Source organism: Apodemus sylvaticus, chromosome 1 (assembly GCF_947179515.1).
Source record: "Apodemus sylvaticus chromosome 1, mApoSyl1.1, whole genome shotgun sequence".
Taxonomy (NCBI): Eukaryota; Metazoa; Chordata; class Mammalia; order Rodentia; family Muridae; genus Apodemus; species Apodemus sylvaticus.
In genome coordinates, this window is record NC_067472.1 from 40,792,798 (window position 1) to 40,814,272 (window position 21,475).

At 44.0% G+C, this 21,475-nt stretch overlaps 1 protein-coding gene and 1 non-coding gene across 2 annotated transcripts in view; both read left to right on the top strand.

Moving 5' to 3' along the window:
• The window catches only part of Gda (guanine deaminase), a 680,631-nt gene that overhangs the window by 455,998 nt on the left and 203,158 nt on the right, over positions 1-21,475 (top strand). The window lies entirely within an intron of this gene.
• On the top strand, positions 974-1,104 carry LOC127676568 (small nucleolar RNA SNORA17). Its single transcript, XR_007976036.1, has one exon. It is a non-coding gene; the product is annotated as a small nucleolar RNA SNORA17 (small nucleolar RNA).

Here is a 21,475-nt window from a genome sequence, read left to right on the forward strand (position 1 = left end):
TCAGACATATTCCTGGTGTTTTGGAGAGGTTAGAAATATCAGGATAAGACTTTATCATTGTAAATTGGCATTATGTAATTGGAAGTTTTGTATACATAAAGATATTTGGTTAACTATTCAAGATTAAGAGTCATGCTTTAGCGGGCATTTGGATGTAGGGCGGGAGCGTGGTGCTCCCACCATTTACAGAGTCTATGGCAAAGAAGAAACACAGCTGGGATGCTGTGAGAGCTAGCTGAAAGAGATTGACTCAGTGGTGACAGTGAGAGTCCCCTGAGCTGGACCCGCTGGGACTTGGTGCAGAGACCTGGAGGGGCAGTACTGATTTTATAATTTTATAATTATTACCTACTACAATACACAGCAAGAAGCAAGCTCAATGGTGTTGCTTAGTAAAGTGGTTACGAACCACATGCCTACAAATCATTTGCCAAGTCTTGGGTTTAAGTCCTCAGCTAAATCCTTAGCACTAACTGCTATGTATCCAGGAGACTGTCCTAAACCTACCAGTGGGTGTTATTGCGTTGATTTGGATGTAGTAAATGGTATTCCTGAAAGCAAAATCCCCTCCCTAAGTTCTTGGGTAGTCTAACTTCTAAACCTCTCCATCTTCTAGCTCTGGGGAAGCACTGGCATCACTTGCCTAGGTCTTACAGTAAGAACGACAGACTTCATCTTGCTACTGCACACTGCTCTGATGAACCACGCTTTGTGGAATGCCTGGACGCTGCTCAGATCCTTACAAATAGTGTCTTATTCCCTTTACATGGTTCATTTGGACTATGCCAACTGTTTCTGCATCTTCTCTGACATAGAAATCACTTCTATAAATGGCTTTAGGAGAAAGATATTCAGCATTGGGCCCTGGGCTTGGACAGCCATGTATTTGAAGAATATAGAACACAGAGGTAAGTTATTTGGGCACACATAATGCCTGACATGTGGCACCATCACGACTTAAAAATTCTGCATGTTCGGCCCTAGAAGCATTGCAGGTGTGCCTGCTGTGCCAGATGTGCGTTAGTAGCTGGTGGAGGGAGAGAGTCTCTGTCTACGTTCAGTGTTCTGACCTATGAATATCTGAATGATTAGCAGATTAACATTTCCTGCAAAAAGTGAGCCTAAGATGACTACCAGTCCTGTGCCAGGGGCTTAAATAATTTAAGATACAACCAGTCCAACCCCCAATGGCTCCCAGTACTGGGAGCAAGCCATAGACTAGAAGAACCCCATGTGGGCCTGAGGGTCTCCGGTGGGAGTGAGCCTGAGACAGACAACTGTCACATAAGACCACTCAGGTGGGCCTGATGAGAAGTGAGCCTAAGATGATCACCAGATTGGCTCCTTGGGGTTTAGACATGAAATTAGCCTGAGATAACCACCAGTTGGGTTCCAAGAAATCTGGGCAGTGGGGCAGGCTATGTATGAGATGCCAGCTGCCCAGAACCATAATGCCCTGAGCAGGGCATAACACTCCTGAGTCCACTCCTGAGATAACCCCAGACACTCAGAGACCCTGGATGCCTCTAACAGAAGCAAGTAAGTGGTGGGCAAAAGGAACAGAAAGAGAAACAGAAGGATGTAGACATGATGAAGAGAGGCAGAATTGGACACTCAAGGGTAGTCAGGAACAATCTAATGTGAGTAGCCGGTGATGCCACCTAGGACCATCGTGGGGTTCAGTCCTGTGCTGCCACCAGGGGGTATGTCTAGGTACATGGCTCTCAAGCAGCAGGGATTTGTTAGCACCAAAGGCCAGGCCTGGGACATGTAGATGTCCAAGTGCTGTGCAGAACTGGCCGCATCCCTCATCTGGGCATCATGGGAGATCTGGCCCTGGGTGCATGAGAGCAGGTGAGCTGGCCCCAGTGGCAGTACCCAGGAGATGCCAGCACATTATGGGAGTTGCAGGAGAGCCAGGCCCCCCAAAGATACTAGTGTGGGAGAGCTGGTCCTACCACTCATATCCTGTAGAGTGTCATGGATGATGGAAAGATACCCTCTTTCTCTTCTCACTTCTTTCTTCCTGCATGCAGCAGGCAGGGCACCTGACCCTGGGGTCATGAAAGAAGAAGAGCTGGCCTTGCCCCTCACCAACTGCAGCACTTAGGAGAGTGGTCCCTGCACCTTTCCTGGGCAGCACAGTAGAGACAGGCTTGGATGTGGATGTTGTAGGTGAGTTGGCTCTGAGGGCATGTGTGTGGGAGAGCCAGAACTGTCTGCTGGGTGGTGGTGTGGACGAGGGAGAGATGCCGTCCTCCCCTCCCTCGTTCCTCACCATCTTTAGCAGGCTGGAGAGCTGGACCTTGAGTCATGAGAGTGGGAAAACTGGCTGCAGCTCTGAGGAACGGGGGTTTGAACCTCGCCTGGGCAGCAGGGTAGAGCTGGCCCTGGTAGTAGGGGTTGATGGTGATCTAGACCCAAGGGCATGAGAGCTGGATAGCAGGGGGAATGACCAGCTGAGATCACAACAGGGCTTTGAATCGGCCAACACAACATCTACCCCATCGATGAACTGCTGGAATGCATGAAGGGGCCGATCTTATAGATCCAAAACTACAGGATCTCCAGGACACAGGGCAACAACAGGCTACCCAATAGGAGTCCCAGTGATGATCTGGTATTGATGGTATACAGAAGCCAGATACCTGGTACCAGACTCTTTGCAATGAACATTTGCAAGCAAAGAGGTGTGAACAAAAGGGTATACTGTGGGATACATTGTGACACACTACAGCTTCCTCAATGAGATTTTCTCTTCCTCTGCTGTGGGGAGGTTACAAGGGTGGAAGGCGGTTACAGGGTAGGGTGGGTATGAGTCAGATTGGGGTACATGATGTAAAACTCACAAAGAACCAATAAAAAGTTAAAAACTGTGTGTGTGATATGGAGGACAGAAGCCAGTATGGCATCAAAAAACAAAGCTGTGGTATTGTTGCTGATGATAATGGTCTGGCCTGTGATACTACCTGGTTACTTAGACAGTCTTAGTTAATGGAGAAAAGAAAAAAAGTGAGCTCTTGATTTCCAGTCGGAACTGTAGATGGACAATCAGAAAACCTGACTGGAAGGGTGAGGGCTTTTCTTAATAGTCATAGGTGACGACAAATATGAGGGACAATAGGATCTCTGGTGTGCTACTGCTTGTCAGGGTGCACATTCAACAGCTACACTGCTAGAAAGACTTAGGCAGTGGTTTCAAAAATAAATGCTTTGTCATGTGACCTACAGGCTTATTGGCAGGCTGTTCTCCCAGAGAACAAAAATTTATGTCTGCTTAAAACGCTGTATATACATAGACATAGAAACTTTGTTTAGAGTAGCCTCAAACTACACACACCCCAGGCACACACCCCAGGCTAAGTGAGTGGTATGTTGACACAAAAAAATATCACTCACTGATCCAAAGGGTCGGATGGAGATGGTTAATACATTTACCAACTTAATATCAGAGCATCGCATTGAGAGAAGGGGGAGGGGACGCAGTCACAGAAGGCTACACATTGCATGATTTAACATTCTCAAAGTAACAAAACCAGAGAGGTAGGAAATAAATGGTACTAGCCAAGGGTTATATGGTGAAGGAAGGAGAGGCAGAACTACAAAACAGGGTAACTCAGAGGAGGCCTTTGTGGTAAGGAGTGACTTTTTTTTTTTTTAATTCTGATTGTGTTGTGATTTGGAACTGTGTTGTGATTTGTAGAATGTCCACACACACACACACACACACACACACACACACACACACACATATACACACACACACACACACACCACACAAATTCACAAGGTGATGGGGGATGGCTATAGGGTCTCAGTCTATATGTTTTAAAATTTGTTTTCCAATGTCCCATGACTCTGATCATTTTAACATTATAGCATTTAAATTTTTAAGTGTTAAATTTTTGGATATACAATAGATTCACATAATGTAGAAGCCAAAATATACAAAGCCGTATACTTTGAAAACGATCTCTGTTGTATCCAGAAAAATCTATTAGCTTCATGGGTGCATAGTCAGGGACCCCCTACAGAAAATACTTGGTAAGCTCTAGCGTGTGTGTTGGGGGTGGCTCTGGGGAATTATTGATCACAAGGTGTGTGAATGGCTGGGAAAAACTCACAAAGAACAGGTGAGCACACCAGAACCAGCAAGAGCAGGGCTGTGAGAAATGGACAGTTGCTAGGGAGGTCCAAAAGGAAGAAGCAGTTGTTGAAGATAAAAAGTGTTAGGAGCATTAGGCTGCAAGAAGAAACATGACTACTGCCAGCCTACTCAGAGCAGAGAAGGGCTGTGATAGAAAGACTTCATGTTCCCCTCCCTTCCCTCTCCCAGTTGTCAACAACTGGAGAAAAGTAAGAAGACATCTCCATACTGTGACTTTCCAGGGTGTGTTCTCCCAACAGCTGACTCCTAACATTCCTATTCCCTTAGAATGCGAGGGAGCACAATTCTCATTCTTTTTGTTTGCTTGTCTCTGTAGGGTTTCCCTGCTTAATTCTGCACAATTTCAAACTGGCTTCTCACACCTACTGCTCCTGATTACTCAAGTGACAGGAGTTTGCCCCACACACTGCCTCAGATTTCTCATGCTTGTTTTGTTTGATGTGTGAGTGTTTTTGCTTGCAGGAATGTAAGTGTACCATGTGTGTGGATTAGAAGAGAGCATCAGATGCCCCAGAACTAGAGTTAGAAATGGCAGTGGATGCTGAGAATGGAACCAGGTCCTCTAAGAAGAGCAAGGAGTGCTCTTGACCACAGAGACCTCCCCTCACTCTCAGGCTGTTATCTTGAAGCCCTCTGTGAAGGCTTTGTTGTCTGTTAGCTTTTCTTAAAGGTTGAGTGATAATAGCACTCACTACTTTATGTTTTTAACAGCATAATGATGTATTTAGTAGATGTATCTGCTATGTTTTCTTGAGTAAACAAAACAGCATAGCAATAGAAGAGACACATTCTGGAATTTGTCATCTTATTAGAATTATGATCTCCCTAGAGAGCCCGTAGCCAAGATGTTGTAAACACAAGCTTATTAAAGGGTCCCAAAATTTTACTCTTTTATTTTTTATTCAATATTTGCTTTATTTATATCTCAAATGTTATCCCCTTTCCTCATTATGCCTCTGAAAACACCCTATCCCACCCCTGCTTAACAACAACCCCACGACTACCACCACCACACACACACTCTCCTGACCTGGCATTCCCCTACACTGGGGCATCAAGCCTTTTCAGGACCAATGACCTCTCTTTACATTAATGTCCGACAAGGCCATCCTCTGCTACATATGTAGCTAGAGCCATGGGACCCTCCATGTGTACCCTTTGGTTGGTGGTTTAGTCCCTGGGAGCTCTGGGGGTCCTGGTGGGTACATATTATTGTTCCTGATATGGGGCTGCAAACCTCTTCAGCTCCTTGGGTCTTTTATCTAGCTCCTCCATTGGGGACCCTATGCTCAGTCCATTGGTTGGCTGTGAGCCATGGGTATTTTGATCCCCTTCTAAGAAGGACCAACTTATCCACACTTTGGGCTTCCTTCTTCTTGAGCTTCATCTGGTCTGTGAATTGTATCTTGGGTATTCCAAGCTATTGGGCTAATATCCACTAGATCAATGGAATAGAACTGAAGACCCAGAAATGAACCCACACACCTATGGTCAGTTGATCTTTGACAAAGGGCTAAAACCATCCAGTGGAAAAAAAACAGCATTTTCAACAAATGGTACTGGTTCAACTGGCAGTCAACATGGAGAAGAAAGCAAATTGATCCATTCTTATCTCCTTGTACAAAGCTCAAGTCCAAGTGGATCAAGGACCTCCACATAAAACAAGATATATTAAATTTAATAGAAGAGAAAGTGGGGAAGACCCTTGAGCACATGGGCACAGGGGGAAAGTTCCTGAAAACAGAACACCAATACCTTATGCTCTAAGATCAAGAATTGACAAATGGGACCTCATAAAATTGCAAAGTTTCTGTAAGACAAAGGACGCTGTCAAAAGGACAAAACGGTAACCAACAGATTGGGAAAAGACCTTCACCAATCCAATAGAGGGCTAATATTCAATATACACAAAGAACTCAAGAAGTTAGACTCTAGAGAAACAAATGACCCTATTAAAAATGGGGTACAGAGCTAAACAAAGAATTCTCAACTGAGGAATACGGGATGGCTGAGAAACACCTAAAGAAATGTTCAACACCCTTAGTTATTAGGGAAATGCAAATCAAAACAACCCTGAGATTTCACCTCACACCAGTCAGAATGGCTAAGATCAAAAACTCAGGGTGCTGAAGAGGATGTGGAGCATTCGTTCAGCAGCTCCGTTGCTGGTAGGATTGCAAGCTGGGACAACCAACATCTTATTCTTATAGCTCTTACTTAGCCTAGCAAGTCTAGCAGATAGATTATCGACAGGGACTGTAAGGAAGACTCACCTGCTTATCCTGCTCCTTTGAATTTGTATTGTGCTTGGAATAGAACATAGACTCTTCACCAATATACTCTGGCCCATGTGATTTGTGGCCAACCTTCCCTGTTTGTCTGATGAGCCCTTTCTGTGACCAGCCTTCCACTCAAACACTTCATTCCAGCTTTAGGATGCTCCCAGCAATGCAGGTCCCCAGATCATTGCTTACCCGGCAACAACTGCTGCTTTTCTTCTCTCCCTCACTGCTGAAGAAAATGTTCTATTTATTAGTGCTGATGCTAGATCTACTGAACAGAGAGAATGTGCACACTCTTGTTTGTGTAACAAAACAAACACATTTATACATAAAGCTTACTGTTGTAATGGGAAAACATGAAAATGTGTTTGTTAATCATGAGGATGCATGAAGAGGCTGGGAAATGAGGATTGTATGACAAGCCTAGCAATTTGTGCAGAATAAATAAAAATTAGAAGTATTGACTATTGGGTAATGCTACAGCTATAAAAACTCTGAGGATCACACACACACACACACACACACACACACACACACACACACACACACACACACAGAGTTCCTACCGACTTACTGTTTGCAGATAGACTTTTCCTGGAGTTCTTATTGTAAAGAGCAATGATGGTCAGGACCAGCAAAGTAAGCATGGCAGGCACACCCTCCCCTCTGTCCCCAGGAATATCTATGTTTTCTAAAGAACCTGAATTTTGAAACTTGTTTCATGAACACAAGTAAACCTAGCAAAAATGAACCACTGCAGACAAGCTGTTGGATTAAGAACATTTAAAACCACTTCCTCATCACAGATAGAGATAGCTTCAGCCCACTGCTACCTGAATATTAATATTTACGAGATGTTCTTCTGAATCCTGCAGAGCACCACACTTATGCAATAGACCACAATTCTTGTCTATCTCAGACTTAGACAAATAAGGTATAGTCTCTCTCATTTGTAGTTCCTAGAATTTATTTAGGTACATGAAACCAGGCATATATACGTTACAGAGAAGTTGAAGTGAAACTGTTGAGGGGGACAAAAGGAATTTGGGAGGGGATTGAAAAAGGAAGGGTAGGGCTGGAGAAATGGTTCAGCGGCTATGAGCACTCACTGCTCTTCCAGATGCTGAGTTCAATTCCCAGTAACCACATGGTGGCTCACAACCATCTGTAATGGAATCCAATGCCCTCTTTTGGTCTGCCTAAAGAGATAGTGTGCTCACATACATTAAACAAACAAATAAATACACGAGTCTTTAAAAGAAAAGAAAAAGGAAAGATAAGGACCCAGGGAGGAATGTGCTTGACACACTTGTGTGAGACTGTCGTTTTGAAACACAGAACCTTGTGCAATGGATACATACAATGACATTGTTTTGTAAAGACCCACCAGAGCCCACTGATCCTAACTGATGTTCATGGAGGAGCTTCAAGTGGGTCTGGACACAGCCATCTTCTCCCTATCATCCCCACTTCCTACTATTCTTGCAGTAGTCTAGGGCCCTTGGGTGTTAGGGATATAAAGGAGCTTTTTCTGGTCTTCCCTCCTTGAGGGCAGAGAACAACAGAAACTAAATAAGAAGCAGAGCCTTCATGGGCATTTAATAGCTCTCAAGTGGCTGAGATGATACAGATGGTAACTAGAGATTACCTTTCTCTAAGGGAGGCATTTTGTGCAGATTTTTTTCTTTCAAGAGTGACCAATAGTTGTGCCAAGCCCTGGCATGAATCTAAACACCAGTCTAGCCATTAAGCACCAATTTCTAAAAGCTGTTTCATCCCGTTTGACAAGACACTGCGTCCAAGGAAGACACAGTTCAGAGATAAATACAGTATTTATTAGACTGGGTGCTATCAGGGAAGCTGTAGCTATGTTAAAAATAACATGCGATTCAAAGTTCACAGGGATAAATATAGCCAGCTGGGAACAGATGAGTAATGTCGGTATGGTGGGCTGTGCTCCCAACCAGGGGGTGCTGAGTGCTGGAATTCAGCTTTACTTTTGATATTCCTTAGGCATTCACAAGGCACAAAGCAAAGCCCGTCTCTTGGGACTGGAGAGAGCCAAGACATAAAGAAGAGTCTGTTAAGGAAATAAGTGTCCTTCTATTTTACGACCACATTGCTTGTTTGAAATGTGCCGGTCTTGCATTCCATGCTGTTTCCATTAGCTTTTTTCCTAGTACAGCTGTGCTAACCTCTTCCTATAATCAAAGCATGTAGGAAGCTGCCCTCAAGAAGGGAACTGGAAAAGACCAGCTAGTACCCAGTACTCACTGCCACAGCTGCATTGTTGCTTGACTCTAGCTCTGTCTGTTGCTTTTGCTTGACTGAGCGAAGAAACTGAGCCCAGGGCCTCTCCTGTGCCTAGCATGCTCTGTCACAGAGAACTGCCTCTCCCCCAGGGAACTGCATCCTCACCCCTCCCCCCAAACCTAATTTTTAAATTTCACTTTTTTTCTTTCTTTTGTGGGCTTTATAGAAAGGCCCCCTTTCAACATTCTAGCCATTTTTCTTTTTTGTTTTTGTTTTTGTTGTTTTTTTGTTTTGTTTCTTTGGGTTTTTGAGATAGGGTTTCTGTGTAACTCTGGCTGTTGAAGGGTCTTAGGTCTTTGTGGATCAGCAGACAGTGGTCACACCCTGGAGCAGACAGACACCCTGGAGACACATTACTAATGCACATTCTTTGGTCCACCCTCCCGACCTACTGTACCAGGAACTGTGGGAATGGGACCCAAATATGAGATGCTGAGTGAACAAGCCTTCTGGGAAATTCTCCTGCTGGCTTGAGAACCACAGTTCCACCAGAACTAAAAGAAATCGCGCCCCCTGGAGGCCACACGACCACAGCCACCAGACGTAGTTGCATCTACCCAGGCAGTGCAGAGGTAGAGAGGCAGGGTTTGCAAGTCCTACTGTCTCTCTTTTTTGGTTTTTTGAGACAGGGTTTCTCTGTATAGCCCTGGCTGTCCTGGAACTCACTCTGAAGACCAGGCTGTCCACTGTCTCTCCCCATACTAAGATGCTACTGCAGGCAACTTCAGAGGCCCCGGATTGATTTAACTATAAAGGAGGGTGCCAGTTTGAAGATGGGTGAGCATGGGTGTATTAAAACAATGAGGATTTGCTGATCTGTTTATCGCTTCCATTCCTGGTACTTGGTTCACTTCTGTATTCAAAATCCTGCAAGGGACCTCCGTTGATCAGGCCTTCAGCCTTGTCTCAAACCTCGGCAATAGGATCCCGTTCTGTTACTCAGCCTGCTGCTTGCTTGCTTCTGTGCTTGTGCTGCCCGGGCAACAGCAGGAACCCATACATGCCTCCTACAGCTCTGCTCTTTGCTGGGAGCAGCTCCTGGAGGGCAGGAGCCACCGTGGATTCCCTTTGATCCCGCCTTAGCACACTGTTCTTGGTGAGAGATGTTGTGAAAACTGCCTTCAAACGAATACATGGATTAATTCAGCCCGTAGTCTGCATGCCTTAGGCATTTCTGGAACGGCCCAGCCCAACCGTCTTCCTTTGCGCAGTTCCTCTCAATGTGAAATGCCCTATGCCCAAAGGCAATAGGAAGTGCCTCATGCCTACCTCTAGCCTGTCTAAACCTCACCTGTCCTTTAAGGCTCATTTAGACTATGGAGTATGACCTTGATCTCACAGGCACCATCTGGTGAGTCCACTGAGTCCCACTGTTTTGGGGATGAGTACAAGGAAAAAGACATCAGTGATATAATGTTATATGTAATATATATATATATATATATATCAGTGATATAATGTTATATGTAATATATATATATATATAGTTGTGTTGTGTTGGTTGAGGACTTAACATGTGCCACCTTAATTTTAAATTCAGTTTATGCGGAAGATTATTGTTATTATTATTATTATTAAACATAATGAAATGGAGGGAAGCGGGCCTTAAATTATTTGCTTAAGAAGTAAAGTGAAACGTTTTAAAGCTAGTACTAAAGCCCAAATTTAATTTACTCTTAAGATCAATGGTCTTAATTTAAGTCCACATAGGTAATAGATAAAGTACAGATGTTCCAGACATTCAAACTCAAAAAATTATGAATATAAATGGACCACTAGAAATCTGGACTGATATCTTGTTATGCTATCTTTTGATAGCTTGTTATGATATCTTTTCTTTTTTAAACAAGATCTCACTACACAGTCCAAATTAACCTATATTTTAGTTCTCCTGGGATTATATAAATGCACTACCATGTATTGAAAATTTGGAACTGGCATGCTAGTCAGTGGATGCGAATATATTGATGTCTAGCCAGTTAGGCATTTCTCTGGGAGCAGGAAAATATGGGGCATGAATAAGATTGACAGGTCCTTGATCTTTAAAAATTATTTTCTGCCTGGTGGTGGTGGCACACATCTTTAATGGCAGCACTCTGGAGGCAGAGACAGGAGGATTTCTGTGATTTTGAGACCAGCCTGGTCTACAGAGCAGGTTCTGGGACAGCCAGGGCTACATAGAGAAACCCTGTCTTGAAAAACAAAAAAACAAAACCCAAATAAAACTTCCCCAAACTATGTTGTATTGGGAAAATTTGATGGAAGGGTCTGTTCTGTGTCCCTTTGAAGGAAGTACAGGCCCTGAAGCTGAGGAAACCAAGGAGCAGAAGCCACACCCACCAGACCCCCACCCTTGCCCCCAAGTTGTCCTGGCACAGGTTCTGTAAAAGAAGGGCCCCAGCCCAGGCTGTCCCGGAGAGTAAGTCCTTGACCATATCTAGGAGGGAGACCTTAGTTGAAAGTCAATCCTTTTTGTTTGTGCTACTGACACTGTTCCCAGTGCCTGAAAATGAGTGAGACTTTAGGAAAACCTCAAGTAGTGTCACACACACACACACACACACACACACACACACACACACACACACACAGAGAGAGAGAGAGAGAGAGAGAGAGAGAGAGAGAGAGAGAGAGAGAGAGAGAGAGAATGAGAATAAACTACATGAGTAAACTGGTCCTTTCTTTCTTTCTTTCTTTCTTTCTTTCTTTCTTTCTTTCTTTCTTTCTTTCTTTCTTTCTTTCTTTCTTTCTTTCTTTCTTTCTTTCTTTCATTATTTTAAGACAGGGTTTCTCTGTGTAGCTCTAGCTGTCCTGGACTTACTCTATAAACCAGGCTGGGCTGTTCCACTCACAGAGGCAGGACCAGTTCCCAGGGCTTTATGGATATGCCAAGCATCAGCAGCATCAGAAGGTAGAACTGAGTCTGTTGGTAACAACACACCAGAGAATATTTTGTTTCCAGTCTAGCGGTCCATGAAATTATATGTCCTTGCCTGGATGCAGACAGCTACCTTGTCTGTAGAAAAACGAAGCAACAATAGCAAGGTCGATTAAAAAAATTAACCTGCTTGTTATTATCACAGTGTACTTATAGCTAGAATCCAGGTCATGGACAAACTGTACCTTCCTAGGGAGGGTGTGTGTGTGTGTGTGTGTGTGTGTGTGTGGTGAGCATTTCCACAGCTGTCTACAGGGCTGCTGTAATACTGTGGCAATCTTGGGTTCGGTTCAGTTAGTGCCACCCTTTTGCTTTTTCTTTGCTCAACACTTGACATTTCATGTGGCTTGCCTGGGCCTGGCTTCTCTCCAGGGGCTGCTGCTTCTTGCAGAGGCTGTGAGGAGCCATTTTTTATTTATTTATTTATTTATTTATTTATTTTTTCGGCTTTGCAGAGTAGACTTTCCCATGCTCTCGACTTTCTTTGACCAACACATCAAGTCACTTCTTTCTGTCCTCCAGGGTACTGTCTCCTCCTCCTCCTCCTGTCCTGGAACTTGCTCTGTAGACCATGCTGATCTTGAACTCAGAAATCCTCCAGTCTCTGCCTCCCAAGTTATGAGATCAAAGGCATGTGCCACCCAGTCTGCCTTCTTACTTAAGTATATTTATTGCAAAACAAAACAAACCAAACAAAAAATGCACATTAATAGAGATGTTTAATAAATACCTCCCACAGTCCAGCACCATCAGCACACTTGGATAGGAAAGTGAACTAGACAGACATGGTCTCTAAACCCAGAAGACATTTTTTTTTTCCAAGACAGGGTTTCTCTGTATAGCCCTGGTTGTCCTGGAACTCAGAAATCTGTCTGCCTCTGCCTCCCAAGTGCTGGGATCAAAGGCGTGCACCACCACTGCCTGGCTCCAGAAGGCATTTTTTTTTTTTTTTAGTTTTTCCATATATGTTTTCAATTTTTGTTTAGATATCTGCTTTATTTACATTTCAAATGGTATCCCCTTTCCTCATTACCCCTCCAAAACCCCCCTATCCTATCCCCCCTCCCCCTGGTCATCTCCCCCCCCTCCAATTTCCTGATTTGCATTCCCCTATTCTGGGGAATTGAGCCTTCACAGGACCAATGACCTCTCCTCTCATTGATGCCTGAAATGGCCATCTTTTGCTACATATGTAGCTGGAGCCATGGGTCCCTCCATGTGAAAGAGAACTTTAGACCAATTTCCCTTATGAATATCAATTCAAAAATAAAATTCTTGCCAACTGAAATCAAGAACACATCAAAACAGTCATCCACCATGATCAAGTAGGCTTTATCCCACGGATGCAGGGATGGTTCAATATATGGAAATCTATCAATGTAATCTACTATATAAACAAGCTCAAAGAAAAAAACCCACATGATCATTTCATTAGATGCTGAGAAAGCATTTGACAAAATCCCACACCTCTTCATGATAAAAGTCTTGGAAAGATCAGGAATTCGAGGCCCAGAAGACATTTTTAAGAGAATAATTTTGGGTAGTAATAAACATAGTAAGGGGAATAAGACAGGATGAGGTGATAGAGAACAACTGGCATGACCGCACTTAAAACATGTGAACAGAAGCATCTTTAAGGATTGACGATTAACCAGAGACCTCGGCATCCAAGCCAAATTAACTACCCAACAACAGCCAACGAAACTTCAGCCAACCAAACAGTGGAACAGCCACCAACCAACCAGCCAGTTAAGCAGCCAGCCGGCCCAGCCAGGAAGTGATTTGAAAGTGTTTTGGAAGCTCTGGAGGCTGAGTATCACATGCATGGGGTCATAGGGGCAGAGCTCCTGAGCTAACTGGGATGCTGGATAAGTATAAAGACCCCACTGCACACACATAGACCACTGTGTATAAAAACTAGCAACTGCCACTTCCTCCTCCCAGGTGTTTACAGCCTCAGCTGGCTGTCCCCAGAGACTTTCTGAGACAAACCACACCCTTCTCTCTGTGCTATATGTGATTGACATTCTGAGGTTCCAGGTTGTTCTCATAGTGTTGCTACAGCTCTAGCAGAGTTCCAGTAGACCACCTAGCCCCAACCTTTCTGGGTACATATGTTTATGTGTTTGTCCTGCATGTGTTTGCGTGTCTATCCTTTCTTCATTCTCTCTCTGCCACTGCCTAGTCATGGGTCTATGACCGAGCCAAGTACAACATGGCAGTAGTTGGGTGTGATCTTCTAGAAAAGTCCACAATAAGGAGTTTAGTTTTATTCTGTTATCGAGGGAAAGCCATTGAACCAATCAGTGACTCAAAATGATTTACAAGAATGCAGATTATATTACTTGCTTAATTCAACAAATAATGAGGTAATTAATGTTTTAAAAAGATACTGAAAAGTGACTTAATGGATCCAAAGTTCCCTTGCAAAGGTTCTGAGCAGAGTCATAAGTTTGAGTTTTCTAAATGACAACTTTAGTAAAGCATGATTAAGGGAAAGGGGGAGAGATGAATTTGATTTGTGAGTATTTAAAGTATTACACAATAAACAGTCTCATGTGTTTGTATCATTGACAGATAGGACTTTTGGTGAACCAGCATATGCTTCAGAACTTTGGTTAGCTGTGTCATCTGAGTCCGTTCTGTGTTGCTATCACACAATGTCCAAGATTGGGTAAGGTAGAAAAAGAAGGATTTATTTGGCCCATATTCTAGGCCCAAGGCTTAAGGTCACATCTAGTATCAGGTTTCTGGTTATCAGAGTCCTAAAATGGCACAGCCCATCGCATGGAGAGAGGCAGGAAGAATGTGAGAAACTCATCACAACCCCCTCAACATAGCACAACAACTCACCAACTCACAGTGTAGTAATTGTGTGAGTGGATTACTCAGGAGGACAGAACTCTAACCACTCCTGAAGTCTCTGCCTGGCTCCATCAGTTACTGGTTTCCTGAGGGGAGCCATATTTAAAGCATAATTTAAACAAACAAGGTCCTGTTCTCCAGTTGGTTCTTGATCTACCAGTAAAGAAGCCATGGGCCAGTTGCTAGGCAGAAGGAATAGGTGCAACTTCCAGAGGCAAGAGTCAGAAACAGGACAGGGAGGAGGAGAGAGTTTGCCATGCTGCTGAGAGGGAAAAGCCAAGCAGCCATATGAGATCTTGGGTGGAGTGGACACAGGCTACTTCTACAGATGGGCGGTTGGAGGTGTTTAGCTGGGACTGAATGTAACAGAGCAACTAAAGTTGAGGGTAGGTGGAGCGGTGCAGCTAAGAGTATTAATAAGGCATGCTTCTCCAGGCTGGAGGTAAGTAATGGCTAGCAATTGTGCTAGCAAGGCAAGTTGAAATTGAACAACTGTGTGTGTCTGTGTTTTTCATCTGCAGATCCAATATTCTCTGGGCCAGGATTTGGTAGTACAGTCCATTCTTGGAGCTTAGGTAGGGTAGCAAAAACTACATGTAACACATGATAATAGGACTCAATAGACAGTGATGGCATGCTTGCATAGCTAACCTTGCAATACTTCATTGGTCTCTTCACTGATTTTCAGTTCGTTGAGAGAGGCACAGCGGAGAACTTCTGGCCTCCTGGCTGGTTCTGGTTGCTCCCACTGACTTGTGCCAATTGGTAGAGGCCTGGCTATTTTTGCTGGATTGTCCATGAAACATGCTGATTGGTATTCTGACACTACTGAACTGGACTGCTAACAAACAAGAGATTGGAATTGCCCCCAAAGAACTATTTCTAAACAGGTCCACATCTCTTTTCTTTTTATTTATTATTTTTTCTCCCCTACCTTTGGATGGTGGCTAGAAGGGGAGGGGGGTGAAAGCATTTGAAAACCCTTATTAAAAGTAGGTTTTAAAATATCTAAGACTACAACCACATTTACAGACAAGAAAATGGAAGCTTTTGGAAGTTTGAAACTTTCCCAAAGACCACAAAATCAGCAAGTGTTAAGGACACTAGCATCTACACTTCCAACCCCATAATATTTTGTGCAGACAACATGCACATGTAGATCTGCCCTGGAATACATTATTAGCTTTCTTATATTGTAGCTGAAAATGTATGCTTTCCCCAATATCACTTAGTGAGCAAGGACCAACTTGAGCAAGTCGTGAGCAACAAGAAGTCAGTAATCAGCACCCCTCTGTGGCCTTTGCACGGCTCCTGATTCCAGGTTTTTGCCTTGCTTTGAGTTCCCTGGTTCCCCTCAGTGATGGACTGTGATGAGGAATTATAAAACGAACCATTTTTTTCCCCCAAGTTGCTTTCTGGTTATGGTGTTTTATCATAGCAGTAGAAACTCCAAGACAGACCTGACAGTGACCTCCCTGTGATACAATCTATCAGCAGCTCACAAACACTTAAATGACTTCTCCATAAATAAAAAGTCTTAGGACCAAACTCTCCACTCGGATCCTTATGTATCTTTTAGCCCACTACATTGTTAGTGCTCCTCTCACCACAGATACACCCAGTCATTTATTCCATACTGACAGATGAAGCTACTAATATCTCAGCCCTGTGTCCTATGAGACACTAGAATGGGCGTTTTCCTTTCCCTTTCCCTTTCCCTTTCCCTTTCCCTTTCCCTTTCCCTTTCCCTTTCCCTTTCCCTTCCCTTCCCTTCCCTTCCCTTCCCTTCCCTTCCCTTCCCTTCCCTTCCCTTTCCTTTCCTTTCCTTTCCTTTCCTTTCCTTTCCTTTCCTTTCCTTTCCTTTCTGCTTTGTCTTTGTTTTGAGGCATGCAGCACAGGACTTTTTTTCAGACTCATTGTGTAGCTCAGGCTGACCTTCCTGGAACTCACAATCCTTCTGCCTTAGCCTTCTGTGTGCTGGGGCTACTCACATGCATTATTGCCATTCCCAGATTAGGATGGGTGGATGTGTTTCATGAAGTATTTTTCAGAATAACAATAAAGACTGCATGTTATAATGATGTCAAGAAGAGCCATTAGGTTCCTTCACACAGCTGTCCAGTTGTGTGATTAGGACAGAATATAGCTGTGAACTGCAACAGTGAATGCAGAACTCCAAGTTGCTTTATGAACTGCAGAGTTACGCAGCCTACTGCTCCAAGTGAATTCACTAGGGCCCCCCAACCTCCACCCTTAAATTTACATGGTGTCTATTTTTTCAGACTTAAAATTTTTCCACAGGTGCTATTACAGGCTCTGATTCATGTATTTGTCACAAAGACAGAGTGGCATACACTAATAAACTATCCTGAGCTCTAAGAAGAAGTTGAGTACCCTAGTTTGTTTCATGGGGCATGAAGTTACCATGATTGACCACCAGGTGGCAGAGCCAGCCAGCTCAGGAAGCAAGGAGGCAAAGCTTGTGCACAATGCCTGGTTACAGATGAAGTTTGAAATCACAGGCCTGAGAGCCAGAGGCAGGTGCAAGATTTGTTGACAGACAGCTGTTCTTAGCAGGAGGGCCAATTTTTCTGAGCAGGTTCACAACTAGAAATGGTACCAAAGTTGCTAGTTCCAGCTCAGCTGGAACATTCTATTATAGAAATAGTCCTTTTGTAGTACAGAAATATCCTCCAGGGCCAACTCAGACTATCCTTAAGAGTTCTGCTGGGTCCCTTTACTGTTGACCTTCCTTCATTGGAGGGGGAGGGGGGAGGGGGAAGGAGGGAGGAGGAGAAGGACATGGGTTCCTCACTTGTATCCAGTCACTCCTCCCAACCAGTCCTGTGCATTTCCTCCCTAACTGCATGGTCCTAGCAGAGGGCCTTGAGGATTTAAGTTGGGAATGATGAGGGGATGAGACTTTGTCTACCTAGCTATGGGGAAGCCATCATTCCTACTGGGTGCAGATGTCTGGTGTGGCTGCTTAAAGTTTGTTTATTTGCAGGCCAGATCTCCTCACCCTTGGGTCATATCTTTCCTTCTTTCCACACGGCCTAGTACTGTTTCCACGAGACTTCCAGCACAGGCTAAGGACCAGGCAAACTGTCCCCTAGAGGTTCAGCTTCTCCTACCCTCAGGATCTCTGTAGGAAAGGCATTTGTCAGGTCACCTCAAGTTCCCACTCTATCAGTTGTCCCTAGAGAGCCTTTATTCTCACGAGTAACCATGGGAGAACTCAGCTCTGGCTCCCTCGGTGATAAAAAGCATGCTCTCTGGAATTTTAGAAAGCCTTACAGGCAAATTCTGGGAGGTAAAATGTTTCTCTTCTCTTGTTTGCTGAAAAAGCTGTCTTAGGTACAGGCCTGTCACATCTCTGGATGTTTCTGATTGATCAATTGTAGAGACCTGACTTTAAAAAAATTACCTGTGCATGTGAATGTGGAGGCCAGGGTGAATATTGGATCTTTCTTAACAGTTCTCCAACTTATTTTTTTGAGGGGAGGTCTCTTACTGAACCAGGAGTTCACAGATTCAGTTAGACTAAATAGACAGAATGCCTCAGGGATCCCCTGATCTCTGCCTCTTCAGTTCTAGGGCCACAGACATTTTCCACTGCTACCAGCTGTTGCTGTGGATGTTGGGGATATTAACTCAACTCCTCCCACGTTGGAGGTAAACAGCTTCCTGGTCTAAGCTCCAGACACAAGAATTTCCTTTTAAAGTAATAAAAAGCTTTAGCCACCAAGATTTCTATTTCAGTAGCCCAGGAAGTGTTAGACCTGGAGACCAACCTGGTGCTCAGAGGCTCAGGGGAGATCCTTGCACTATTAGCCAATGGGGGTGGTGCTTACAGGTAACATTCAGGCTAACTAGGTAATGCTTTGTCTTTATGTGTGAAGAACTTGAAAAGCATCAGCTTCTTAACTGAAGAATTCTTGAATGGATGAAGGCTTGAGTGGGAGGTGTCAGCTGAAAAGATGTATCTGCATGCCTGCAGGTCATCTGTGTGTCGGAAGGGACACTGTGACTGAGAAGATACAGGGAAAGCTGGAAGATACTACACTATGAGCTGCTATGCTATGCATCAGATCTCCTGTCATCTAAGCGTCAGATCTGTCTACCCTGCGGGAGAGAAATGTTACATCATTCCCCATATATCCAATTGTGCTTATTTCCAATGGCTGTAAAGAATGACCATATTCAAAAAACATGGCTGGGCAGATGGCTCAGAGAGAGAAGCACTTGCCACACCAGCCTGAAAATCTGAGTCCAAGTCTCAGAACCCAAGCAAAAAGCTGGATGCATGGCATACTGTTTTAATCCCAGGGCCCCTGTATTGATATGGGAATTGTGGTGGTTTGAATGAAATGGTCCCCATAGACTCATAGGGGGTTTGTTGTACAAACCTGAATCCTCAATGTAAAACTATTGGTTAAGTAAAACTAGCAACAGCCAATTACTGCAGGGAATAGAGAAAGGTAGAGTTTGAGTTACTGGGCTGGGGAATGTAGGTAGGAACCACTAGGGAGGAGAAAGAGATATAGAGATAGATAGGTAGGTAGGTAGGTAGGTAGGTGGATAGATAGATAAATAGATAGATAGATAGATGGTAGATAGGTAGATAGATAGATAAATAGTAGATATATAGAAGATAGATGGACAGATGGATAGATAGGTAAGGAATTCAGAAGAGAAGAAAGACAGAGAACAGGAGGTCTCCATTAGCCATGATGGACTGTGTCATGATGCACATGTTCAGGTGAAGTGCCTCTCCAGGATACCAGACTGCTGGAGCAGAAATAATCCAGGGAGATTCAGATAGCAAATATTTAGTGAGCACAGTTAAGGAAGTAGCCAGTCTAGCATTAGAGAATTAGATTAGGGTAATCCCCTAGTCATTGTGCAGAGCCTAATAAATAAATCATAGTTTGAGACTCATTCATTTGAAACTAGATGAGGATACGCTTCCGTAATTCATATTATTTTATAGTGTGTCAATGGGGGTGGGCCTGGAGGTTTCAAACGCTGAAGCCAGGCCCAATGTCACTCTCTCTTCCTGCTGTGTGAGGATCCTGATGTAGAAATCTCAGGCCCTTCTACAGCATCGTGCCTCCTGTGTGCCACCATGCTTCTCGCCATGATGCCGATGGACTCCCAGATCTGTAAGCCAGCCTGATTAAATGTGTTTCTCTATAAGAGTTGCCACAGCATGATGTCTCTTCACAGCAACAGAAGCCCCAAGACAGGAGGCAAATAGGGGAGAATCGGCTGGAAGCTTGCAGCACAACTATCTGTTACACTGGGCAGTGTGGCAGACACAGAAGGCTAGCGAGAGAGAACCCACTTCTCCAAAGTTGTCCTCTGACCTGCGACCAGCTGAGGCTTGCATACCCATTAATAAAACAGGAAAATTTACTATCTTAGAGATCCAGAGGGAGGTGATTTAGAGTGTGTTCTTCAGGCTGCATTCTGCTGGAATTGTAGAGATGAAGATGTGTTCTCTCCCATCTTGTACAGGTGGCTGAACTTCCTTGACTGGTGACCTCCTTCCTTCACCTTCCAAACCAGCAAGGAAGCATCCACCAACCTCAGTTTTCCTCACATCCTCCCTGACTCTGACCCTTCTGCCTCCCTCTTACACTTGTGTGATTCCATTGAGTAATCTGACCTTATAGTCCTTAATTTAAGCACATCTGCACAAAGCCATTTTTGTCAAGGCACATTTTCAAGTTACCGGGCGAGGAACACGGGCATTTTTAGGGAGCTGCATTCCACATACCCCACCAGTGTTGTAAGGGTTATTTTGTTGCCGTGCTGACTAAGAAAACAATGTCTTCACCCTTATTTTTGGTGATATTGGTGGGTGGTATTGCTCCACCAGTGGACTACATCAATGGCACTCACTTCTCTCATTGCCTGAATTTCTCTGCCCAGTTTCCTGGATTCTACAGAGCTGGGTGAACATCAATTGTCAGACCTGGGCCTACCTTGGAGATTATGGTTAGGACAATGCCTCGTTTGTATCTAAGAAAACAAAGAGATATGGCCAATGCCACAACTCCATGTTCATTTACGTGGGGACATAAAGGTTAGACCATGAGGGTATCTAAGAGATTGGGTGAGTCAATTCTCTTCATCTCTGTGTGAAGAGAATGAGGTACAGAGGATTCTTCTCAATAGGAAGAGAGGCAGGACTGTCGGAGGAAAGGCCCTCAAGGAGAGGGTTCTATGCGGAAGAGAAGCTCACACAGCGGCTGGCTGGCCATGGTTATCGGCTAGGTAGTGATGTGCAAATGAGCACTGACTTCCTAGTTCTTTTCTTGTGGCATCTGATGGACTGTGACTGTGCTGAGGAAATGTGCAGAGCCACTGGCTACTCATTTGCCCTGATGACATTGATTTGATGATGAGACATATTTAAAAAAGCACAAGAAAAATAAAAGTTAGGTTTCTGGAATTTGCTGATCTGAGGCACCAACTGTTTACTGATGATTTTTTTTTAAATGACAGAATAGGGGTGACTGGGTTTAAAAATAAGGGTGAAAACATTGTTTTCTTAGTTTTGGAAATATGATCTAAAGAATATAGCTGGAGTGTGGGAGGAAAGTCTGTCCTAGGCTTTCGTTTGTTCTGTCTTAAGATGAGGTCTTGCTATATGGCCTGATTCCGGATTCTCCATCTTTTATCTGTTGGCATAACAAGCCATCCCCATTATGCCTGGCTACTGCTGCATTTTTGCAAAACATTACATTTTCCTTCAAAGTTTACAGAAAAGTATAGCTTTCAAACACTAGATGTCTTAAGTCCCAAGCAAGGAGTGAGAAGATTTTTGATTATTTTTCAAACCCCTGAAAGCAAAGAGAAATTCAAGTCTAGTTGTAAAGCAGAAGGTGCTCAGGCTGCAGA